The sequence below is a fragment of the Haliotis cracherodii genome, unplaced genomic scaffold, assembly GCF_022045235.1.
Source record: "Haliotis cracherodii isolate W230 unplaced genomic scaffold, xgHalCrac1.p SCAF_3, whole genome shotgun sequence".
NCBI classification, from domain to species: Eukaryota; Metazoa; Mollusca; class Gastropoda; order Lepetellida; family Haliotidae; genus Haliotis; species Haliotis cracherodii.
In genome coordinates this window covers 64,337,266-64,360,933 of record NW_027266286.1, presented here as the reverse complement: position 1 = coordinate 64,360,933, position 23,668 = coordinate 64,337,266, and the positions used below count along the sequence as shown (strand labels likewise).

The following is a 23,668-nucleotide window of genomic DNA, read 5'->3' as shown; positions in this document are numbered from 1 at the left end:
AATTATAACAATTACACGTAAAGAATAGTCCTTTGGAAAAAGATAAATACATCCAGTGATGTCATTACTTTCTCAAGTACTGCCTTCGGTTCCAGGCTAGGATCATAATAACCCTGTCGTCGAGTGAGAGGGAAGATGGCTTTCCTGTTTTCGTAGGCAAAGAGGCACCAGTAAAACATGGGTTAACTTGAAACAGTATCAATGATTATTTTTCAAACAGAGCCTAGCGGCTTTTATCACATCTATTGAGGAAGATGGCCTATCTTGGCACTATTATGTTTCATTGATTTCTGTAATGCAAACCACATTGAATGATAGACCAAACTGACAATCCAACACCAAGGCGTTATATTCTTGTAATTCATGAATTTCGGAAAATCAGTATAGGGTTATCTGGTCTTTATTTGTAAGATCTCAGCCAGAAGTTGTTTGAACACAAGGTACATCCTCCCATGGGTCTGTGAAGAGCTCGTGTCTACCATGGATGTCTTGTCAAGCACTTGCAGGAATAATTAACCAAAGAATTTTGTCTTACGTAATTGGCTTTATTTAACCCGGTTTCTCAACCCCAACAACATCCCAAATATGACTTCAACAGCTGGTGCCATAACTATTTGATAGTGATTCATATACACATGATCATGATATAGTCGGAATCGTACAATCGACTATGCTTTCAGCAGAGATTTCTTATGAACATGGAAATAATTGTATCGCTTATATTTTATTCTGCTTCCATACTTTGCATTGGTGCACATGTACTCCTGTCACTCAGGTGTGCGACGCGACCTGAGACATATATACCCCCGTGCCTTGACTATTGCCCACTGATAAAATACCCCCGTGAGTGAGTGAGTGAGTTGGGTGTTCCTGTTATATCACAGCCTGTCAGCGTGTGGCAGGAAAGCCCGAAGTGATGCAGGTCTCTGACGTTTATCGCTCTGGTAGGAATAACCAGCGAGCTACGAGGAATTATGGAGTATCTGACTCCAGCGGATTAGTGTTGTCTTAGGTGTGGGACTTACAGCATCATTTACGAGGGACAGATAATCCGTTATTCTGAGTTGCAAGTAGGTTATTCTACATGTTACATACTGACATTGTAAGAGTCAAATGAAGAAAAAACTTATGAAATGTCAATCCTGGAGAGAAGTTTCACTGAAGGCAGCCTATACTTCAGATGGCGCAGTGTAATCAATTTGTGATTCCAGGACGTCATGAACAATGGCTGACGTCATAAGTATTATGCCTGTATTTACATTGATGGTATAGCCAGGGAACTTATGGATTCGAATCTCTGATTCACCCAAAATTCAATATTAAGTCGCGTTGTCATATATGTTCAATTCACTGGGCAGAGTTGCGTCCCTTAGGCGTGCCAGAAACCAATAATCGTGGGTTCGAATTCCAGATTCGCCCTGATTAGTTTTTAGGTTTGCCAGCACCATATCCATGCTCGCAAGTTTCACCAAGATGGCACGTACTTGATAATGTGGCAGGAATCGGCCTATTGGTATCAGAATAAAACTGACATGAACAATTATAAGGCTTACAGATGTGTGTGCCTTCCTGCTTTAGCCTATCTGAAAATAGAATAGGTAGTTCTGTTTTCTGAAAAGAACAATATTCGTTCTTAATGGTAATGTGCAGTATGCTCGTAACGCCAAAGATTATGCTTTATCTATAGTGACGAGCAACACATTTACGACAGTTGCATATAATACGGCCAACATCGGGATACAAAACTAAGACAATCAAGAAGGGATCAGAGTCGTTGGCTTCGGAGTAATGTCGGTTGGGAAACCGAAAACATTTACATATTTTGGAGGCCTTAAAGGAATAGATTTTTGGGATGATGAATGAATCTTCATGCCAGAACTGTGTAATATGAGCACCATTACTAGACATGATTGTTGGTTGCGCTACATAGAAGTAAACACAGGCATCTATGGTTTCTTGACCAGTTGTCAAACCAATGATACATGAGGTAGACGCCATGTTGGTATTTATCGTAGGAATGTATATACAGCTGGCAATGTAGGCGTAGAATTAACCTCTAGATAATTGATTTAAGAGCAAACGACCCCTTTTAAATATGGACCCTTATCTATTCCCGCTGTCGCAAGACACCCCCAAGGTTGATCAGAAGTAGGATGTCACACTCGTGACCCGGATGACAAGCATCGGATAACGGAAGTACACGCGTGACAAAACGTGGGGTTATAATCGGTTTAGCTTGAGATTAGTCGTAGGATGAAGAAGACTTTAGTATTCTAGTCCGTCAACATTGTGAACAGTTTATTTCGACCCTAGTGCTCCAGAGGAGGGGAATTGAATGTGTAACGGGAATCGATCACCAGGCTTGAGGACATACTGTCAGAACGCAATGAACTGCGGCTGTTGCACTGGGTTACTTTTAATCTGTCTACTGACACGACTTTGTGAAGCTGCCAGCAATGTTTCAACCAAAATTGTAGCGTAAACAATGAATTTCACTCTCCGTGCCTTCCTGACCATGAATGAGTATTTTGTGCATATTGTGTTCATTTAGTTTGTATGCTTTCTATTGTGTTCAAGACCCGTGAAGAGTAGAATAGATCTTCAGCAACCCATGCTTGCCATAAAAGGCGACTATGCTTGTCGTAAAAGGCGACTAACGGGATCGGGTGGTCAGGCTCGCTGACTTGGTTGATGCATGTCATTGATCCCAATTGCGTGGATCGATGCTCATGATATTAATCGCTGGATTGTCTGGTCCAGCCTCGATTATTTACAGACCGCCATCATATAGCTGGAATATTGCTGAGTGCGGCGTTAAACAACAAACCAACCAACCAACCTATTGTGTTCCAATATTTCGTCCATACCTCAAATGTACTACGACTTTAGAACAGTCCACCATGTGTTTATCCTAAAACCAATACAGACAAATACCAGGGGTGTGATGAGGACTGTTCAAACACACTGGCGTTTATGGGTAGTACACAAAATATGGATAATTATGTACATTTCTGTACACGTTACAACTCGGTAGACGCTCATTATAATATATCATAATGATATACAAGTATTCAATATTGTCCCTGAGGCTGTGAGTCCGAGAGATGCTACGCGTCGGAAACCTTCTCACGACGATGACCTGCGCGTCGAAAATGAATGTCGCAACGATGACCTTCGTGTCGAAAATGAATATCGCGACGATGACCTACGCGTCGAAAATGAATGTCACAACGATGACCTACGCGTCAAAAATGAATGTCGCAACGATGACCTACGCGTCGAAAATGAATGTCGCAACGATGACCTTCGTGTCGAAAATGAATATCGCGACGATGACCTACGCGTCGAAAATGAATGTCGCAACGATGACCTACGCCTCGAAAATGAATGTCGCAACGATGAGCTATGCGTCAAGTAAGAACCTCTCTGTTATGATACATGCGTCGCAAGAAAAAGAAAATACGCGTTGACAAAAATTCTCGCTTTGGTGAGTTACGCAACGGATATTGCTACAATGAGTTTTACTTACTATGATCAGATATGCGTCGAAATAGAAACAAGCTACGACGAGCAAAGCGTCGAAAAGGAATGTCGCTACGATGAGCTATCGCACCTAAGAATCTTCGGTATAATGGAGTTGCTATAACATGATTTTGTACAATCTAGTAATTCGTTGTGTAGATGCTACGCAAGAAACTTTCGTTGTCCAAGCTCCATCTCAACGGAAATGTTTTCAGTCTGTATATTCAGTCTAGTGGCTTCGTTTGATTCAGCCTGGTAAACTTGAATGCACGCAGATCGAATACACCATTTTATCCTGACACTGTTACTGAAATTACCTGAGAAGAAAATGCGAATGACGGTATGTGGTTGATAGCGTAAGGCTACGAACCTTCAAGAACATCTGTCATTCGTCACATTTTGAGATCACCAGCTTGCTTAAGACAAAGGCATTGCACAAAATTCTGTTCCGTCGCCTAGAGATCTCGATGATGTCATAATATTGTTTTATAACAACATTACACTAGGGTCTATTCACCCTTTGAATACAGCGAATAACGGTATGTGGTTGATAGCGTAAGGCTACTAACCTTCAAGAACATCTGTCATTCGTCACATTATAAAATCACCAGCTTGCTTAAGACACAAATTCACAGAATTCACATATGTTCCGTCTACTAGAAATCTCGATGATGTCATAATATTGTTTCATAACAACATTACACGAGGGTCTATACACCCTTTGATTTATGTAAGATGGTTTTAATTTGACCTTACTCATGAGCTTTATTGCAATGCAGGGGCGGTCGGGTAGTGGTTAAAGCTTTCGCTCGTCACGCCGAAGACCCGGATTCGATTCCCGACATGGGTACAATATGTGAAGCCCACAACAACCCCGAGAACAATGGGGAGTCGGTACTTGGTACTTGGGATGCAAGAGTGACATTTCGAAAGCGAGGTCCGCATATTTGCCATATTTTTTAGTGTCAAAAGGGACAACAAAACTAGAAGCTTGGCGAAGACGGTAACAAAATGATCGCGCCATGCTATCATGTCGCTAAAGAAAACGTGTTTGTGCCAAAGCTGGGCATCCAATGTATCTCATTAAATTCATTGCTTATTCTACATTTCATATTTACATTTTGATGCAAAATCACACATTGGCGGTTTCGAGTGGGAAGGCACTGGGCACGAGCACCAATTAGAAAACCTCACTTTCACGTTTTTTCAGGCCAGCAGTACAGAACCATCAACAAAAGCAACACTGACATTGAGATTATGTCCCACATACTTTAGTTAATCAATGGTAAAACAAGAATATTTTACTTTTGAGTTAACCACTGCAATTTCATTAGAGTCCCTGTTTCACCAAATATTGTAGTTCTACAGTACCTAACATACAGTTGAAGATCCTTTCTCTTCAAACATGCAGATACAATACACGGGATAAACGAGGGAGACGTGGGTTATGTGTGTGAAGAAAGTAGAGTAGTAAAATAGTTTAACGTATCGTGCATTTTCGAAACATTTGTGAAATGTTTCATTGGCATTTTGATCTTATCAGAAGCTGTGGCTTTCTGGTGTGTATGTATGATAGTGACATTAGAAGAATGTCTTCTACGTGCACAATTTCTTGAATCATACAAGCTCCTTCCTTTCCGTGCCAAACCACATTGGCCTCTCAAAATTAACCCATTTTTAATGTCCGCCGCATTCCTGTCTCCGGCAGTGGACGTCTTGGTGAATACCTATTGAGGATTTTAATGTCTGGACTATATTCTTGCTTGACAAGAGAAGTTTGAATGATTCAATATTGGTCATTTTGTTTCGCTCGTGAATTTAGCTTTATCCTTTTTGGGGGTGACATTGGCCGCCTTCCGTGGTCTAGTGGAGAGAGTGTTTGCCCGGAGAGCGAAAGGTCGTGGGTTCGATCCCCGGCCGCGTCATAACAAAAGACGTTAAAAGATGGTAATTGTTGTTACCCAGCCTGATGCTCGGCATTAAGGAGTTAACACAAGGACTGGTCGGCTGTCCCAGTGAGGTATTCATGTTAAAACTAACAAGTGCCAACTCGTAATGTCTCATGTTATGACGCGGCCGGGGAACGAGCTCACGACCTTCCGCTTATAAAGTAGACGTTCTATCCACCAGTGTATGGAGGGAGGGGTGGTGGGGGGTGGGGGGTGTGGGGTGTGGGGGGTGGGGGTATGTATGTGCTCTACTATATCATATAACTTAATATGCAACAATTCGATCATCAATGTAATTGTTATAACGGTATATCACTGGACGCAGTGCACAGTACGTCCTTGCTGGTATGTAATCCTACCAGTAACATAAATAGATACGTCATTAGCAGCACTCCTTGCTTCAGCTCCAGATGTAATCACACCTGCTGAGCTATCTACCAGCCATGCCTTTCTTGTGCCCATGCTACTGCTAATTTATTTTGATGCTGACATATTGTAAATTTCATATGGGCATAATATTGACAAATTTCCGCCAGTCAAAGGTTTACCTCATCCACCACTCCATCCCCCTCCTCATCACCCTCCTCCTCCTTATCGCTCCTCCTTGTAGGGGGTCATCCATTGCGTGATAAACGTGTACAAGAAGTCACTGACTTAGTCCTTATCTCGTTGACCTAACGATTGTTCTAGGCTATTGAGTACATTTCCAGGAAGCGTTAAGGAGGTGAAGATATTACGATACCACATCTGATCAATACAAGCTTTATAAACGTTTTGAGATTACATCGACACTAACTTAATGTATAGGTCAAGGTTACAATTATTGCCCACCCCCTATGTGCACCCGGCCATTATTTATTGTTTTCTGTGATGACATATGCCTTTGATCTATAAGGCCTCGAACCAATAAATAAATCACATGGAAAATAGTGGACACTCCATTTATAGTAATCAATTTCGGGCCATCGAACTTTAGCAGTTCATGCTACCTTTAATGTGTATTGCCATACTATGCTTGTCGTAAGAGGAGGCTAACGGGATCGGGTGGTCAGGCTCGCTGGCTTGTTTGATGCCTGTCATCGATCCCTATTGCGTGTATCGATGATCATAATGTCAATCACTGGATTGTCTGGTCCAGACTCGAGTCTATACAGACCGCCGTCATATAGCTTGAATATTGCTGAGTGCGGCGTTAAACATCAAACAAACAAATTGAGTTGTGTGTATGTGAAAGGGGGATATTATGGAATCAACTGACCTACTGACACAAGCGCCGGCAGCCATGGGACATAACTTAATGTCTCTCATTCTGGCCGCCCCCGAATAGAAGAAAGGTCCACTAATTCAAGCCTCTTTGGCTAACTTGGTACTGGCACATGAAGATTTTTGTGAAAACAGAAAATCTTATTGCTTAAAACACGTATTATAACGAATATACTCTCTCAGAGAGACTCGGGGAGCTTTGTACAATATTCCAGTTATATCACAGCGGGTCATTTGTGCGTAGGAAGTGATGCTTGTCTTAAAATATAACATTTTGTGAAACCCACGAATACGGGAATGGTACTGATAAAGCAAGAATCACAATCAGGGCGAATCGAGGATTCCAACACACGATGATATATTTCTGTCTGGCACACCTGAGGAATGCAACTGACTTGGGCCACTCATTCCAATAGGTGAGATGTTGAAATGGGTGTTTAACATCGCGTTCAGGATTGTTGCACTTCTTGACGGACGTGCATGTACGTATGTGTGCTTCTGCTCGTAGTAGTCCGGATTAATGCCGCTTTTATAGTGCTGGCACACTTAGATACAATACCGCAGTTTAATATGAATACCCCACTCAGACACAGTATACTGACTCCGAGTCGATCAGTCGTCTTAGCCGCTTTAAGTATTAATTTCTTTTGGTATGACGCGTCTGGGGATCGAACCACCGACCACCGGTTAGACGATCCACCGCTAGACCACGGAGGTGGTTCTTACATACAGAAAGTCTTAGAGGTATTGTCCAAAATGAAAAGGGTTCAAATAAATTTGAGCTATATATTGCAATTAATTTTATATATATACTATTTTGTACCACGACTTATAAGATATCGCTGTTAGCATGCACATCTACTCCCACATCATATTCAGTAGTGCCAGTATTCTACCATGCACCCAATAACAACGGAACAATAAAACGCAGAGTTTCTGAACAAAACACATTTATGCATATCACTGCGGCATCCATAGATTATTTGAGTCTTGAAATTCACTTCAATATCCAATTAGTTTTTGAGGTTCGTTTATTGGTCTAGTGATGAACTTGAAAATTATATGGTAGCTGACTGGCGATTGCCTGGAACATTATGCATGTTATTGCATAAACATTTCCTTTGCAGTGAAAAAAAAGTTTGTTATTGTAGAAACGGCAATTGGAATCCCCAATAACTTGCATTAAATTGTAGCCAATACTTGTATGTTTTACTAGGATCATTTTAAAAGTAATTAGTGTAATTGCCAAAGCCTCCTGTATTCATTGGAATATTAGTCATTTGACATAACACTGATGTTTTGTCAGATGAGGTTGATTAGATACAGAAGGCGATATGGATTATTTGGTGTCAATGCAATAACTTGAAAAACCTGATTGAAGGGAATCCCTTGCATAACATTGTACCAATTCATCAGCTGTAGCAGGATTACTGCCATATGTAGAACACTCTGTGATGGGTTGTGATCTGGTATGTTTGACATTCACTAGAACTGTTGATTTAGCTCTTCTATTGAGCCAACGCAAACTGTCAGGCATGACGTGCGAGACACTCTGAACATTTATAGACACGGAAGTGTCAATTCTAAATGTGGGTATTTGTACTCACATGCAACATAAAGACAAAAACTAGTACTAGGAAGCTGTTCTACATTTACTTAAAAACTGGCGTGTGCTGTACTGGAGTCGATGCGACCAGGAAGCTGCCCCAGATGAACTCAAATGACGGCGTTATACAATGAACTGATTAATGCAAATACAAAGTGTGAGTGACCTCCCTTTGTCGTACCAGGGTCCGCGGGATATTGTTTCGAGTCCAGGATCGACATGACCATATCATATTAATTCATGACCATATTAATTATTAATTCAAAATAATAAACGTCTACGACACCATTCACTTTGGATATTCATCATGTCTTAATTTGATACAACGTATTTTACGCATTTAATACAACGTATAATCACACGTAAATGAGTCAGACTCGTACAATCGGCTCTGCTTTTGGGAAATTTTATTCGCGTTCATTTAGAAATACTAACCCTATCTGAGATGAAATTTCATTTAAGAAATACAAGGTCAATCGAGATATTAATGTTATCTGTTTTGATTAAAGATAAAATGAAAGATCACAAGTGTGCTATATTGGGTTGTCTACAACACAGAGACTGTGTTTATCATATTATTTCTGTTCTGTAGGCACTATCAAAGGTTTCATATCGATTGCCATGTGTCACCATACCTTATTAATCACAATGTCGATATCCTTCAAAGTTCAGTGAACACACAATGCCATCTAGAAAGTGGTCAAATGTAATAAATGTTATATTTTGGATAACACTTTACAGTAAAGTATCTCAAATAAAACATTTGCTACATTTAACCACCCGGACGGGACTCAACCCAAAAAGTATGAGAATCTGTACTTCACTAAGAAAGTGTTATCCCAAAGATAACATTTATTAATATTTGTATATTATATACATGTGTTTTGTTTAAGTATCTTAAAGATCTCAGTCGTTTATTGGGATATAAAAAAATAAAAGCGACAAAACCCTTTCCATACTCAAACAGAATATTTGCCAAAAGCAGAGTCGCTTTTACGATTCTGATCGCTTTTATGATTCGGACTATATTATGAACATGTGTCTATGAATCACTATCAAGAAGGGATGAGGTTAGGTGAGGTGAGGTGAGGGGAAATTGGCTGACAAGTCCTTGTTTTATCCCCTTAATGCTGAGAGACAGGCAGGGTAACAACAAGTACTACATGTATCTTTTAGCGCCTTGTGATATGACGAGGCCGGGGATCGAACCCCGGACCTTCCGCACTCCGGGCGGACGCTCTACTACAAGACCACGGAGGCAGTCCAAGAAGGGATGATACCAGGTGTTCGCCCAAAGGTGAGTGTATCCTGCCTCACCAGTGGTTTTTGTCATAAGCACATGCAAAGGATGGTAAAGTTTTCATCTGAGAAAAAAAAACACGGGAACATATGGTACAAGTCAAAGTAAAGAATTGCATCGGACATAAATTTTTTCACCGATTTTTTTGTTTTGTTCTTAAGTTTCTAATTATTTCTTATTTGATAGTGTACAGCTTTAAGGGACATATTAAATTCCCATACATATTATATAGAGTCTTTTTGTTTTTAAGACAACAAATCTGATATACAGCTATAGTGCTACTTGAGTTATTTCTGAACACACGCAAGGGTGGACAACGTACTTTATGGCCTAGTATCAGAATAAGAGTCATACATATTGGCTCACTATCAAAACCAATTATCTTTACCAGTCGAAAGGAACTGAACTTTATCATAACGTTAATATAAAGCCAAACGCATGCATCATATTACTGGAGAATCTCTTCTTAACATGGAGGGCAACTCGTGTCGGTTTGTTAGTTTTAAAAGTTTCCTCGCAGAAATTGATCAACGGGTGTGTCAATCAAGGGTCGGGTGTTTTGTTGAAAATACTCCGACTGGTAGTAATAACTTACCGTTAACAAATACGCCGTAGACAAACTAACAGTAAACATAGTTCGTAACAGACACACCGTCTTACTTAGTAACAGTAATATACTGAACCGCAAAAAAACCGTCATCATTGACAGTTATATGAGAAACATTATTTGTCCAAACACTGTAAACATACTTTGAGACATATTAAAAAGATGAAACTTGGCAAAACGGATCATCAAGGTTGAAATTAAAGTTTCAAATGTTCTTAAAGTGAAACACAACACCTGTCTCTGAGAAAATGGCATCACAAGTCAGTATCTCGTGTGTCCGCCATATCCAGTGATGACTGCCGTGCAACGTCGGTACATGGAATGGATGAGGCGGGTGATGAAGGCTGAAGAACTCTGAGGAACGCTTGACGTAGTTCAGCTGCAGATGTCGGCCTTAGTTGGAAGTCATTCAGCCGTCTTTGAATCTCGTCCCACAGGTGCTCAATGGGATTTAAATCGGGACTGAGGGCTGGCCACTGCATGGTTCTGATGCCATTCTACTGGAGGAAGTCTCTTGTTGCTCTCGCAAAGTGTGCACGGGCGTTATCATGCTGAAACTCGTTGTTGCGGCGACGTGTAAAATGAGGTATGGCGTGTGGTCTCAAGACTTGATCAATGTACCAAGCAGCTGACACCATTGCCTCTCCCTGGACCAATGTTCTGGAAGGCCACAGGGTCGACCCTCTGTGCAAGACCAATTCCACCCCACACCATGATGCTCGGACCACCCCACGAGTCTCTCTCAACAACAAAAGCATCTGTATAACGTTCCCCACGGCGTCGCCACCGTAGCTGGAGCCTGTATGTGGTCCTTACGTGGATTTGAAATGAACTGTCTACTTGCCGGGCGGTTTGTGCAATCGTCCAAGGGCTTGGTGCCGCTGATTCCTTGTCAATGTTGGCATGTGGTAGCAATTCAATAACGAATGCATATTATCCGATTTGGGTGGATTTTTATGGGGCAAGAAATGGGGGAACGCATGTGCATTTCAATTTGCACGGAAATCATGTGCATCGGGTTGCCATGGCCGTTGCCATGATGCGTTTGGGCGATCGGTTTTATTGTCATCTGCTTTGGGTTTTTTTATCATCAAATATCATTTTTCCGGACAAGGTAATGTTAAAGTTTAGATACTTTGACAAAAAAAAAGATATTTAAATGACAACTTTTCATGCAGTATTACTTGGGGTGACGTTTCCTTTGCGGTTCAGTATACATAGTTATATAACATATGCACAATCGTACTTACTAACGGTAATCCATTGTTTTTAATAGTTCACTATTTACTAGCAGTAATGCATAGCTGTTTACAGATACACAGTTGTACTGACTAGCGGTAATGCATAGCTGTTGAAAGATACACAGTTGTACTGACTAGCGGTAATGCATAGTTGTTAACAGATACACAGTTGTACTGACTAACGGTAATGCATAGCTATTAACAGATACACAGTTGTACTGACTAACTGTAATGCATAGTTGTTAACAGATACACAGTTGTACTGACTAACGGTGATGCATAGTTGTTAACAGATACACAGTTGTACTGACTAACGGTGATGCATAGCTGTTAACATACACAGTTGTACTGACTAACTGTAATGCATAGTTGTTAACAGACACACAGTTGTACTGACTAACGGTGATGCATAGCTATTAACAGATACACAGTTGTACTGACTAGCAGTAATCCATAGCTGTTAACAGATACACAGTCGTACTGACTAACGGTAATGCATAGCTGTTAACAGATATACAGTTGTACTGACTAACGGTAATGCATAGCTGTTAACAGATACACAGTTGTACTGACTAGCGGTACTGCATAGTTGTTAACAGATACACAGTTGTACTGACTAACGGTAATGCATATCTGTTAACAGATATACAGTTGTACTGACTAACGGTTATGCATCGCTGTTAACAGATACACAGTTGTACTGACTAACTGTACTGTATAGTTGTTAACAGATAAACAGTTGTACTGACTAACGGTAATGCATAGCTGTTAACAGATATACAGTTGTACTGACTAACTGTACTGCATAGTTGTTAACAGATACACAGTTGTACTGACTAACTGTACTGCATAGCTGTTAACAGATATACAGTTGTACTGACTAACTGTACTGCATAGTTGTTAACAGATACACAGTTGTACTGACTAACGGTGATGCATAGTTGTTAACAGATACACAGTTGCACTGACTAACGGTGATGCATAGCTGTTAACAGATACACAGTTGTACTGACTCACGTTAGTGCATAGTTGTTAACAGTTGTACTGACTAATGGAATTCCCAAAGTCCATTTGAAATATTCTAGGATATCGCCTTATGTCAATAAGCGTATTCGCCATATTCGAGAGAAAATATGATACAATTCCCCATAATACTTACAGCAACACCGGCGCACTGACTAACTGTTGCAAGTATGGCGTCGTAGTGACTTGCGGTAATAGAAATTTATTGACAATGTGACGATGAGCTAAATTAGCCAACACACAGTTTTTAATCTCCGAGGAACAAACACAGCCAATACCTGAGAGGCTTTCAGTTGGAAATCAAAGACAGAAGACAAAGCGCCTTAGGACTATTTTGTAATGTGATGGAAGTGTCCCACATGTGTGGCTTTCTCTCTCTCTGTGTACAGATGTACATGTAGTTGTAGCGGACTCGGAACTCGAGCAAGCTTCTGGTTAGCAAGGGAATCAACAGTTGCATTTCGACAAACACTGCTTGCACATGCTCATGCTTCCTGCTCATGCTTCCTGACCGACAGACAGAATCCCTATAAAATCCACCCACCATGCTGTTTCCTATATTGTCGTTAATTCAGTGTACACACGTTTTCAAGACATGGCAATTTGCAGTTGGAAGTCGTGCTGTTTTTTTTGTTTAGATCATAAAACAATATCAGTTAGGTAAAAAGTTGTGATAAGCTTACCGACGAACCCATCACCTACATAAAACCTAAGCATGTATAAATCGATACTTCACACCCAAAATGTACGCTATGGACAAAGCACAGTAGGCGACTATTGACTTCCTCCATGACGTATCCAAACGTATTTCTTAATTCCAAGGAATGTTTTAAACCCTGCTATTTTTTAAACTATGACATTTGACTCTGGCACAGATTTCCATTGAAAAAACCTAAATCAGATATGGCAGAAGTATGGCGCTATTTACCTACTGCTGTCGTATCACCAACATATCTCTCAAGGCTAAAAAAAGGAAATTCCTTCCTTCCCCCCCCTGTCGTGAAACACTTACCCCCCACAACTTCCTCAAGGCTAATAGAGTGGGCGGCCAATATCAAAGGCGACCCACAAGTGAAGACTTAGAGTGGAGGACAGCTGGGTCATGACCTTATAACGATTTGTCCCACTTATGAAATAAGGTAGTGTTTATTACATAATATACCTGTTCAATAAAGATACTCGCCATGGCGCTGAGTCGAACACCGTTGGGTAAGTATATGGACTTCGTAACGGTTGTCCGGGAAATACTCTCCTGAACGAGACTATATCTGAGTAATGTCAGTGTTTAAACGCCAGTACCTAATCAAAGGAAGTGATAGACTGTCAGAAGGGATTGGATCATGGGTTGTGAAGGTTTAGTTGAGATGATTGTTAGTTGTCTCCGGTTGTCATTAACGATAAATGATCTTCCTTTAGTGAGAAACAATTTGCTTGTCTGGCATAAGAAATCTTAGAGAGAGGTTGTATCAAGAACAATTTACTTGGGAAGACATAATTCAAATCGAATTCAACGATGTGCTTAGGACAACGCCAAGAAGATACTCCATGAATACTAAATTCAATGTAGTTACGCTGAGGACGCAAACGCAATATTATATGCAATCATCTGGCTTGAAAGAGTTATGTTAGAGTACTCCACCAATAGTGACATCTAATGCACGAGGGGGCACGGGTGGCCCAGCCGTCTAAGGCGGTCGATTCTCTGTGCAGAGTTGCGTCTCTTGGTCACGCCAGAAACCTATGATTATGTTTCTAGGTTTGTCTGCACCATACCCGTACTCACGGGTTTCACCGAAGTAGTAAACGTCTCAGACCTGCATCACTTCGGGCCTTCCTCCCACATTAAGCTGATACGGCGTGTTATAACTGGAATACTGTTAAAAGCGGCGTTAAACCAAACTCACTCACTCACTCTAATGCACGAAGTGTGTGACAGCGAGAACAATCTGGTATTATGCCATGGATTTCTGCACAATCAAGTTACCATTTTTTAACGCCAACCTGATTTTAATGCCAATGTTTTGCTTCTGAACCAACGACCAAATTCTCTGTCTATAATGCCAATTGTAGGGGTAATGTTCATTTCCACGACGCCATCCCTAAAATCCTTTTATTGTGTACAGCTTACTTGAACAAACTCACAAGGAGGCTTGGTGACACGGGGCCTATCGAACATTTTCATGATATTTTACAAACATTGTAATTAGTTTGTTGACGTAGTGTAACGATAACGAGATAATGAAGATATGAATTTGATGTGTATCTTTATTTCATTAATACATATTAATAATATACTTTATATTTAAATAATTAATAATACTGTAAAAAATATATTATGTAAATATACATCTATGCATCTGTATAAATTACATACAATTAATTATTACAGTTGTCACATGGTTGCACTCTAAATGCATCATTCTGCACATACAATTTTGCAACTTTACTGGTACTGCAACCGGACCTGTGAAGATCCAGGGTAGAATAGGTCTTTAGCAACCCATGCTTGCAGTCAAAGGCGACTACGCTTGTCGTAATAGGCGACTAACGGGATCGGGTGGTCAAGGCTCGCTGACTTGGCTGATGCATGTCATTGTATCCCAATTGCGTAGATCGATGCTCATCATGTCAATCACTGGACCAGACTCGATTATATGCGGCGTTAAACAACAAACAAAGGAAAGGAAAGGAACTGCACCCGGTGGTTGTCGCCGGTTCTTGGCACAAAGTCCTTTACAGCTGTCGCTGTGACTCTGCAGTCTTTGGTGATGCACTGTCAGAAGACAACGCTGTCACGTTTTCTATTATTTAGCCTATACATAAAACCTAATAGAAATCTTACATCTATCTGCGCATTTGCAATTTTTGAATGATGGACATGTTAATTATGATGTTTTTTTTATAGCAAATAGGTATGAGAAAGGTCCACCATAAATAATTGGTTAGCATAATTCATTTAATTGCGTGAACTGTTTGATAGATGTGAGATGTGAGATTACTCAAATCTGGAGATAATGGGGTCGGTCTCCTGTGAAGACACCATCAATACATGTATGTATCGTTATCGTTCATCTTTTAGAAAAGTCTCTCTGAAGTGCCTTCATTTAAATTGCTTTCACAGATAACTTCTTTTAATCTTTCTAAGGGGAAACCTTAACAAACTCCCACTTTCCCCGAATCACAAGTTTTTTATCTTCACTACAATATCTTCTTCATTGGCTTAGTTTATTTTACATAATTCAGTTTTGATAGATGAGATTCAATTTGAGACATGAACTATTGGAGACATAGTTTGTTTCTGTGTCTGTTGTTTAACGACGCCGCATTCAGCAATATTCCAGCTATATGACGGCGGTCTGAAAAGAATCGAATCTGCACCAGACAACCCAGTGATTGTCATCATGAGCAGCGATCAACCCAATTGGGATACGGTGACATGCATCAACCAAGTCAGCGAGCCTGACTATGGGGACCAAGCGACAGCGTTGTGTCTGAGACATTTTTCTCTACATCACATTTTAAGGAGTAGCTGATCGACCACAACACAACTTTGTGGGATTCTCCAGTCAAAAAAAGGAACTACTAGTGAAGTTACCAGCAATAAAGAGATATTTGAGGGCGAGTCTGCCCTGCCGTCGAGCAAGTTTTAGTTGAGAGTTCGGTGACGCAGATAACATTTGGGAATTCAATGCCAGTATTTAGTGCATCTTGTTGACGAAGATTGATGGTATTCTTCAGAATCTGATAAGATCACTTAGTAATATAAAATTGTATTACACAGACTTCCTTGTGATAATGGGAAACTCCCACGAGATTGAATTTATTAATGAGTCACTAGAATTATACCCTTCTAGAAGTCTTTAGCGTGAGCGAGATGAATTTGTTTTACACCTTTGTCATCAATAATCCAACTCAGTGTGTTGTTTTTTAACTGCGCACTCAGCAATATTCCAGCTATATGACGGCTGTCTGTAAATGATCGAGTCTGGGCCAGGCAATCCAGTGATCGATTAACGCAAGTTGGATACGTTGACATGCTTCAACCAAGTCAGTGAGTCTGAACACCCGATCTCGTTAGTCGCTACTCGCGACAAGCATGGTTTGCTGAAGACGAATTTTAACCCGAATCTTTAAGAGGTGTTCCCAATGGTGAGGTGAGGTGAAATTAGGTTTAACGTCGCGTTCAAGATTATTGCACTTATATAGCGACGTGCATGCACGTGTGTGTGTGTGGCTGCTTGTATTAGTCCGGACTGATGCCGATTTTTAGTGCTATCTCCCTGAGAGCGCCAGACAGGGTAACAACAAGTACCATCTTTTAACGTCTTTTGGTATGACGCGGCCGGGGATCGAACCCCGGACCTTCCGCTCTCCGTGCGGACGCTCTACCACTAGACCACGCAGGCGGCCTGTTCCTAATAAATCAAGATAACATGTAAAGTATCGAATCAAGTGGTCCAGCACGCGATCAGGTATGTCACACATCATGACGACCCGATGTCTTATAATTCGACAAGCATCAACGGAGAACTTGAGACCTATTCTTCCCCCACGTGGCCTGCACTGTGACACTAATAATGGAGATGATATCTGTGACATTGGACTATTTTCTAGAGCACAAAGCGAGCGACCTTCTTCCTCAACCTTGGAGGCTTCCACATCTAAGCGGAAATACCGCTGACGACAAGTCGCCACAGTTACCTTCCCCCGAGCGTCAACATCGACCCAGTTCTCGACGTTTGATGACCTCGCTGTGCGTTGTGCATCTCCGTGATATTAAAGGCCACAAAGTTAATATGCGCTGCCTCCAGGTTGGTTTGGTTTGGTTTGTTGCTGTTTAACGCCGCACTCAGCAATATTCCAGCTATATGGCGGCGGTCTGTAAATAATCGAGTCTTGACCAGCGAATCCAGTGATTGACATCAAGAACATCGATCCACGCAATTCGGATCGATGACCTGCATCAACCACGTCAGCGAGCCTGACCACCCGATCCCGTTAGTCGCCTTTTTCGACAAGCATGGGTTTTGAAGACCTATTCTATCCCGGATCTTCACGGGTCGCTGCATCCAGGTGTCCTGAGAACTCTTCGCGAACACCTGGTGTCATCCTTATTTGACAGTGGTACATAAATACATGCTTATAATGTGTTCGGAATCGTTCAACGTACTCTGCGTTAAGCCGATATTTCAGTAAAAATGCGCTTTCGCGTGATTGGATTTCTCGTCCATCACTTGATTTGTCTGGTTTGTTTACATGTCGCAGTTGCAATTGCATCAGGGGAATACTGCTGTGCGGTGTCAGGCAACACGCACTTCCATGCACATAATCTGAGTGGCGCATGCTATCAGAGCAGGATATGCTTTCCCTTTTAACGAACACCTGGTGCCATTAATGATTGTCATATTTATATGATATTCAGCGCTAGTTTGCCTTTTACGCCCAATAGAATCTACTTCGTGGGATAATCGAGACAAGTTTGTTTGTTTGTTGTTTAACGCCGCACTCAGCAATATTCCAGCTATATGACGCCGGTCTGTAAAATAATCGAGTCTGAACCAGACAATCCAGTGGCTGACATCATGAGCATCGATCCACGCAATTGGGATCGATGACATGCATCAACCAAGTCTGACCACCCGACCCCGTTAGTCGCCGTTTACGACAGGCATAGTCGCCTTTTACGGCAAGTATGGGTTGCTGAAGACCTATTCTACCCCGGAATCTTCACGGGTCTCGAGACGTGTATTTCGTTGACGTGTTATAGCATGAATCTGGAAAATGTTTTGTCGCTTTGTGTTTATTGAAAGGTCATATACGTTGTTGGTTCATCGATTGAGATCTAAAGGAGGTTCACGCACGAATCAGGGTATGTCAGAAAGTAGTAAAGACCGTCTGGGACCAGAGTCTGAGCGTCTGCTTTTGTGTATGTCACAAATATTGTCATATTTCGTGAACAAGAACTTACTCCACTGCAGACATAAACGGCTATTTTAAGAAAATATTGTGATGGAAATGTCAGTAACTCTCTTTAATGGAAATGTCAATATTTAAGACTTTAAATCAGCAAAAGATAAAACATTATTGGCATGTCAAGGTATTGATGATCGTTAATTGCTTGAAAACTATATTCAGTAAACTACGGTTATAACGAACTCAAAGGGACTACTAATTTTAGTTCGTTATAACCGTAATTCGTTATAAGCATATATACAGCATAACTACAGCAAATAACACATTTAATAATGATACTCTGCGTAATTGAGGTGGTTAGGCATTTTGGCGGGAGATGCGATCACAACGAGCAAGTCACATCTGCCGGATAATACATTTTCAATTTATTGTTCATACGTAACATCAATGATCTGGACAATAATATCTTAAAACTATTCTGAATAACCGAAAAACAGAATAACCTCTTTAAATGCACTCTTCTCGTTTAACTTCCGGAAGGGGAGTTAACTAATCGGCTTCAACTATGAATTGTGTTTTTTTCACAAGCGCGATTCCTCAGATATTCCGTTAGTCAGAATGTATAAAGAGGTACAAATATTTTCACTCGTGAGATACCCCTGAAAGTAACTGAATATTGTAAAGATGTGTAGTAGACCCTGTAAATACACTGTAAACAGATTAGAATGTAAACACATTCAAGACATGTTTAGATCTAAACATGTTTAGGATTGTAACGGAATACACATTTGGTGTGTTCCATTTAAACACATTAAGGGTCTAACCACATGAAATGAGCTATCGTCACACAGCCTAAACACACTACCTAAACACAAATTAGAAAATCCTTATAACGTAACCTGTTTAGAATGAATCGTTTAAACATGTATGGGGCGCACTGGTGGCCCAGTCGACTTGCGTCCCTTGGGCACGCCAGAAACCTATAATTGGTTCGAATCCCGGTTCGCCCAGTTTCTAGTTTTTTTTCAGCATTAAATCTTGCTCGTGGGTTTCACCAAAGTGGTAAACGTCTTAGACCTGCATCACTTCGGGTTTTCCTCCCACATTAAGCTGACACGCCGTGATGTAACCGGAATACTGTTAAAAGCGGCGTTAAACCCAACTCACAAACTCACTAAACATGTATAGAATTTTCGCATGTCGAAAGTTTAAACATTTTTAAAAATTAAACACGTTTAAACATGTTTACAATTTAAACATGTTTAAATAGTGTGCATATCATTAGGCAATACGTCAAAGACGGATAAGATATGTAATACATTTGACATGTACAAATTCGCAGGCACTTGCATTACAAAAATGTCAGCAGTACTCGCAACAAACTTGGTATCAATAAAAAAGTACAAATAAACCAAACAGTTAATGGTGACTTGGAAAATTGACATCTGGGACGAAAACAGCCCCCGTAGCACAGGTGGTTACGCAACGGCCTGCAAACCAAGAGGTTGCAGGTTCGTATCTCGACGAGGTTTATAAGGTGTTGTATTAATAAATGTGTCATGACTGTGTGACTGTCATGTATTTCTCTCATACGGGATATGGAAGCTGACAATGAAAGTGTAATATCTGATTACTACGATAGGCCCATAACTTTCTTACTTACCCGTCCCAATACTTCTGTTTCCCCATTAAACGCTAAAAGACCCATAGGAAGTGTCCATTTTTTAAAGGGGGAGTGTGTGTGTGTGTGTGTGTGTGTGTGTGTGTGTGAGACAGACAAAACAGACAATGCAATAATAAAACCAGAATACATGATCTTATACAATCACATCTGAATCTTTTGCTTATTCAGCAAGAACTTTAAATTTTGAATATGCTATTTCAAAATGTGTGAGTGTAAAACATAATTTGATCCGATTAATTGTAAAACCTAATTTCAATATATACTAAAGTATACATCTCATCTATTTTGGGGCGGTCTAGTCGCCTAGTGGTTAAAGCGTTCGCTCGTTACACCGAAGACCTGGGTTCGATTCCTGACCAGGGTTCAATATATTGGACGTAGTTCTCAATGATAAGCGATTTGTCGTTATCAAGTGTAAATTCTAAACACGTTTACATTATTAGGATAACACCCAATGATATTAACTTTCTTATAAACATGTTAACATTATTAGGACAGACAGACAGACAAATATATTCGGCACTTCAGGCCACCGGCCCATAATACAATGGAAATATACAGTAACTGTAGATATATTTGCATGCTGAGTAGACTTAATAATGATTTACCGTTCAACACTGTGTTTCCGTTCGAATGTTCATGACTTGGAAGAGAAATTTACCTAAGCTTTTTATAATTTGTTCGTTTTCAGCTAACATAAGTCTTATAAAATTCTCAATAGAGGGAAGGGTTACGAAACCCTTTGGAAAAGAGTTTCTTCTTGCTCTAGAATACTGGTCACAAATCATAAGAACGTGGAATTCATCTTCAACATGGTTATGTCCCTTCGAAAAACAGAAAGTGCAGACACGTTCATTATATGGAATGTTGTTGTGACGCCCCAGTTCAACATTATTAGGATAATACACAGTGATACGCTTTTTGAGATGTTGTGTAGAGGTAGTGTTGCTGTGAGAAGATAGGTCATTTCATATTAGACAATAACATGTTTAGACGGAACACACCAAATGTGTGTTCCGTTTTAAACATTTTCCCAAACATGTTTACATCTAAAATGTCTCGTGTGTGTTGACATTCTAAACACATTGTTTAGGAGATGGTGTGTTTTGCTGCCTGTAGCCTGAGGCTCAATTGCACTTAAGGTAATCATTGTAGCCTTATTACCAGAGAGTATCCCGTCAGTTGGTCACTACCAACAAGGCAATGACCACTACCCTGGCGCTCCTTGTGTCTGTGGTCAGTAATGACTACCACACACGGTGTCAGGTCACTGCTCGATCGGCCAGGTCAATGACCTTCAAACATCCAGACGAGCTGCCGGACAAGGTCATATCGGTTTTGTAACATGCAAACATTTTCAAAATTTTGTCTCTTATAAAAACAAGATATCTTATGGATGGCTTTTTATTCTATTGTGATGCGACGTATCGGTATGAATCCATTTACCGTTGTCAAACAAGAGTGATCTATACCGAGACGTCCCGTCATAATAGAATAAAGAATTTGTCATCCATAAAATATCTTATCGTTACTGTCTTGCTTGACAATATTTACAGTGAGTGAGTGAGTGGGTGAGTTGGGTTTAACGCCGCTTTTAACATTATTCCAGTTATATCACGGCGTGTCAGATTGATGTGGGAGGAAAGCCCGAAGTGATGCAGGTCTCAGACGTTTACCTCTTCGAAGAAACCCATGAGCACGGGTATGGTGCTGATAAACCTAGAAACATAATTGGGGCAAACCGGGATTCGAACCCGCAATCATAGGTTTCTGGCGTGCCCAAGGGGCGCAACTCTGCACAGCGAATCGCGGCGCCTTAGACGTGCCCCTCGACAATGTTATAAGGATCGATACCGTCCCATCATTATGGAATAAAGAAGTCGACATCCATAACATATCTTTTCTTTACTGTTACTTACCAGTTTCCGAAAAAGGCAATCAAACAGTTTATTGTCTCTGGAATGATAACCGGGTTCCATAATTGTTGTCAATACTTAGGCTTGTCACAGCTCTAAGGGAACACGACTATCATTTTAACACGACAATATTTTTATATGATACAGCATTAGTACACATTGATGTTCACATGAGTACATCACGCATTACGTCAATGTCTACCTGAGTACATCACGTTACGAAGTCACTTCAGTATTTATCTGAGTACATCACGTTACACAATCACCTTAGTATTTATCTGAGTACATCACGTTACAAAGTCACTTCAGTATTTATCAGAGTACATCACGTTACACATTCACTTCAGTGAGAACATCGCGCTTAAGAAACACAACCATATCAAGCTCAGTACATCATGTTTCACACGTTAACTTCAGGCAAAAAGGACGCACCAGTGTATTGATACTGGATTAATATAGGTCACATTGCTGGAGACGAGACGTCTCCAAGGTCGGCATGTTACAAAAAAAGGGGAGGCACGGAGAGGCGGCCAGCTGTCATGTATTTCATATTTATAAGCTGGGCAGAAATGTTCCTATGTTCTCGCTCCGTACATATCTGTCTTGTCTGAATGCACCAAGCATGCTAATTATCATAGCTTCTGTCGACTTCTTCGACAACCTTTGCAAGAAGGTTTGAGGTACGGAACAGAAGAGATTATTGGTATCTTTGCAAATTGAATATCTTCATACATAATTTATTGACACTTTCACTGCCTTGTTTGACAGCACATTTTACCCTCGTGTTAACGCTTATTATCATTAATATGTATCATTATTCGAGTATGGTGCTAACCTGAAACGAATACATACCTTTTGAAAGAAAAACATAACGTCGGAAATATATTTGAAAAGTTAACTTATATATTTATATAATTATTAATGGTTGTTATCGTTTCTGAGCACTGAAAAACATGTACTTACCGACGTGTTGCAAGTGCACGGTATTCTGCTGCTATCCCATGAAACTGCACTCGTCTCGGCTCGTTCTCAGGCGGGGAAGGTCAAGGCCTCTAGACGTTGTAAAATGGAGCCGCCAGACATTGCACAGGGTCCGGTACGTGAACAGTCGTTTTTGTACCGAGCGACAACAAAACTCAGTTTTACAAAGATTTTCCTCAGGGGTTTATGAGAGCAGTGCAATGTGCTGGCATGTCAAGTATTCCTATCCGCTGCACCATCCGCCATCATGGTCGCAGTTTATGTCTTGCCTTAACGGGATCCTTGCTCATCCAGCATAAGCTAGTGTTCCCTGCCCATGGGTCAGGGTACCCCACCCCCTCCTGCCCCTCCCCCAGTTAAATGACCTCCCCCCTCCCCCTTCCCCTTTCCGGATTTGTCACCGGGAAAAGGAAATTCAACCGTTTCATTTACTTGTATGTTGACAATTTGTAATTGATATTTCAATTAGAGCCATTGTGGTAATGCTGTTACGTCATAACAAATAGACACCGCACATGCGCCTGGAACTCGTGACGTCATGCTGTGTCCAGATGGCGCTTCAATCATCGGTCGTCAGTTTTCACGCCCGCTGACAACGGTGCGTATGCTAATGCAGTGAAGTAAGCCAAATAGAGACGCGAGAATATACACATGTAGGTCGGT

The 23,668-nt window shown here is 40.8% G+C and overlaps 1 protein-coding gene across 2 annotated transcripts in view; it reads right to left on the bottom strand.

Annotated features, from left to right (window-relative positions):
- Positions 1-23,298, bottom strand: part of LOC139473575 (con-Ins Im2-like) — an 84,622-nt gene extending 61,324 nt beyond the window's left edge. Inside the window, exon 1 of one of the 2 annotated variants that reach the window (XM_071256231.1) lies at positions 22,988-23,298. The gene's annotated coding sequence lies outside the window, so the exon portion shown is untranslated. The remainder of the gene's footprint in view (positions 1-22,987) is intronic. The other variant, XM_071256230.1, reaches the window with a different exon arrangement.
- Positions 23,299-23,668: the final 370 nt, after the last annotated feature.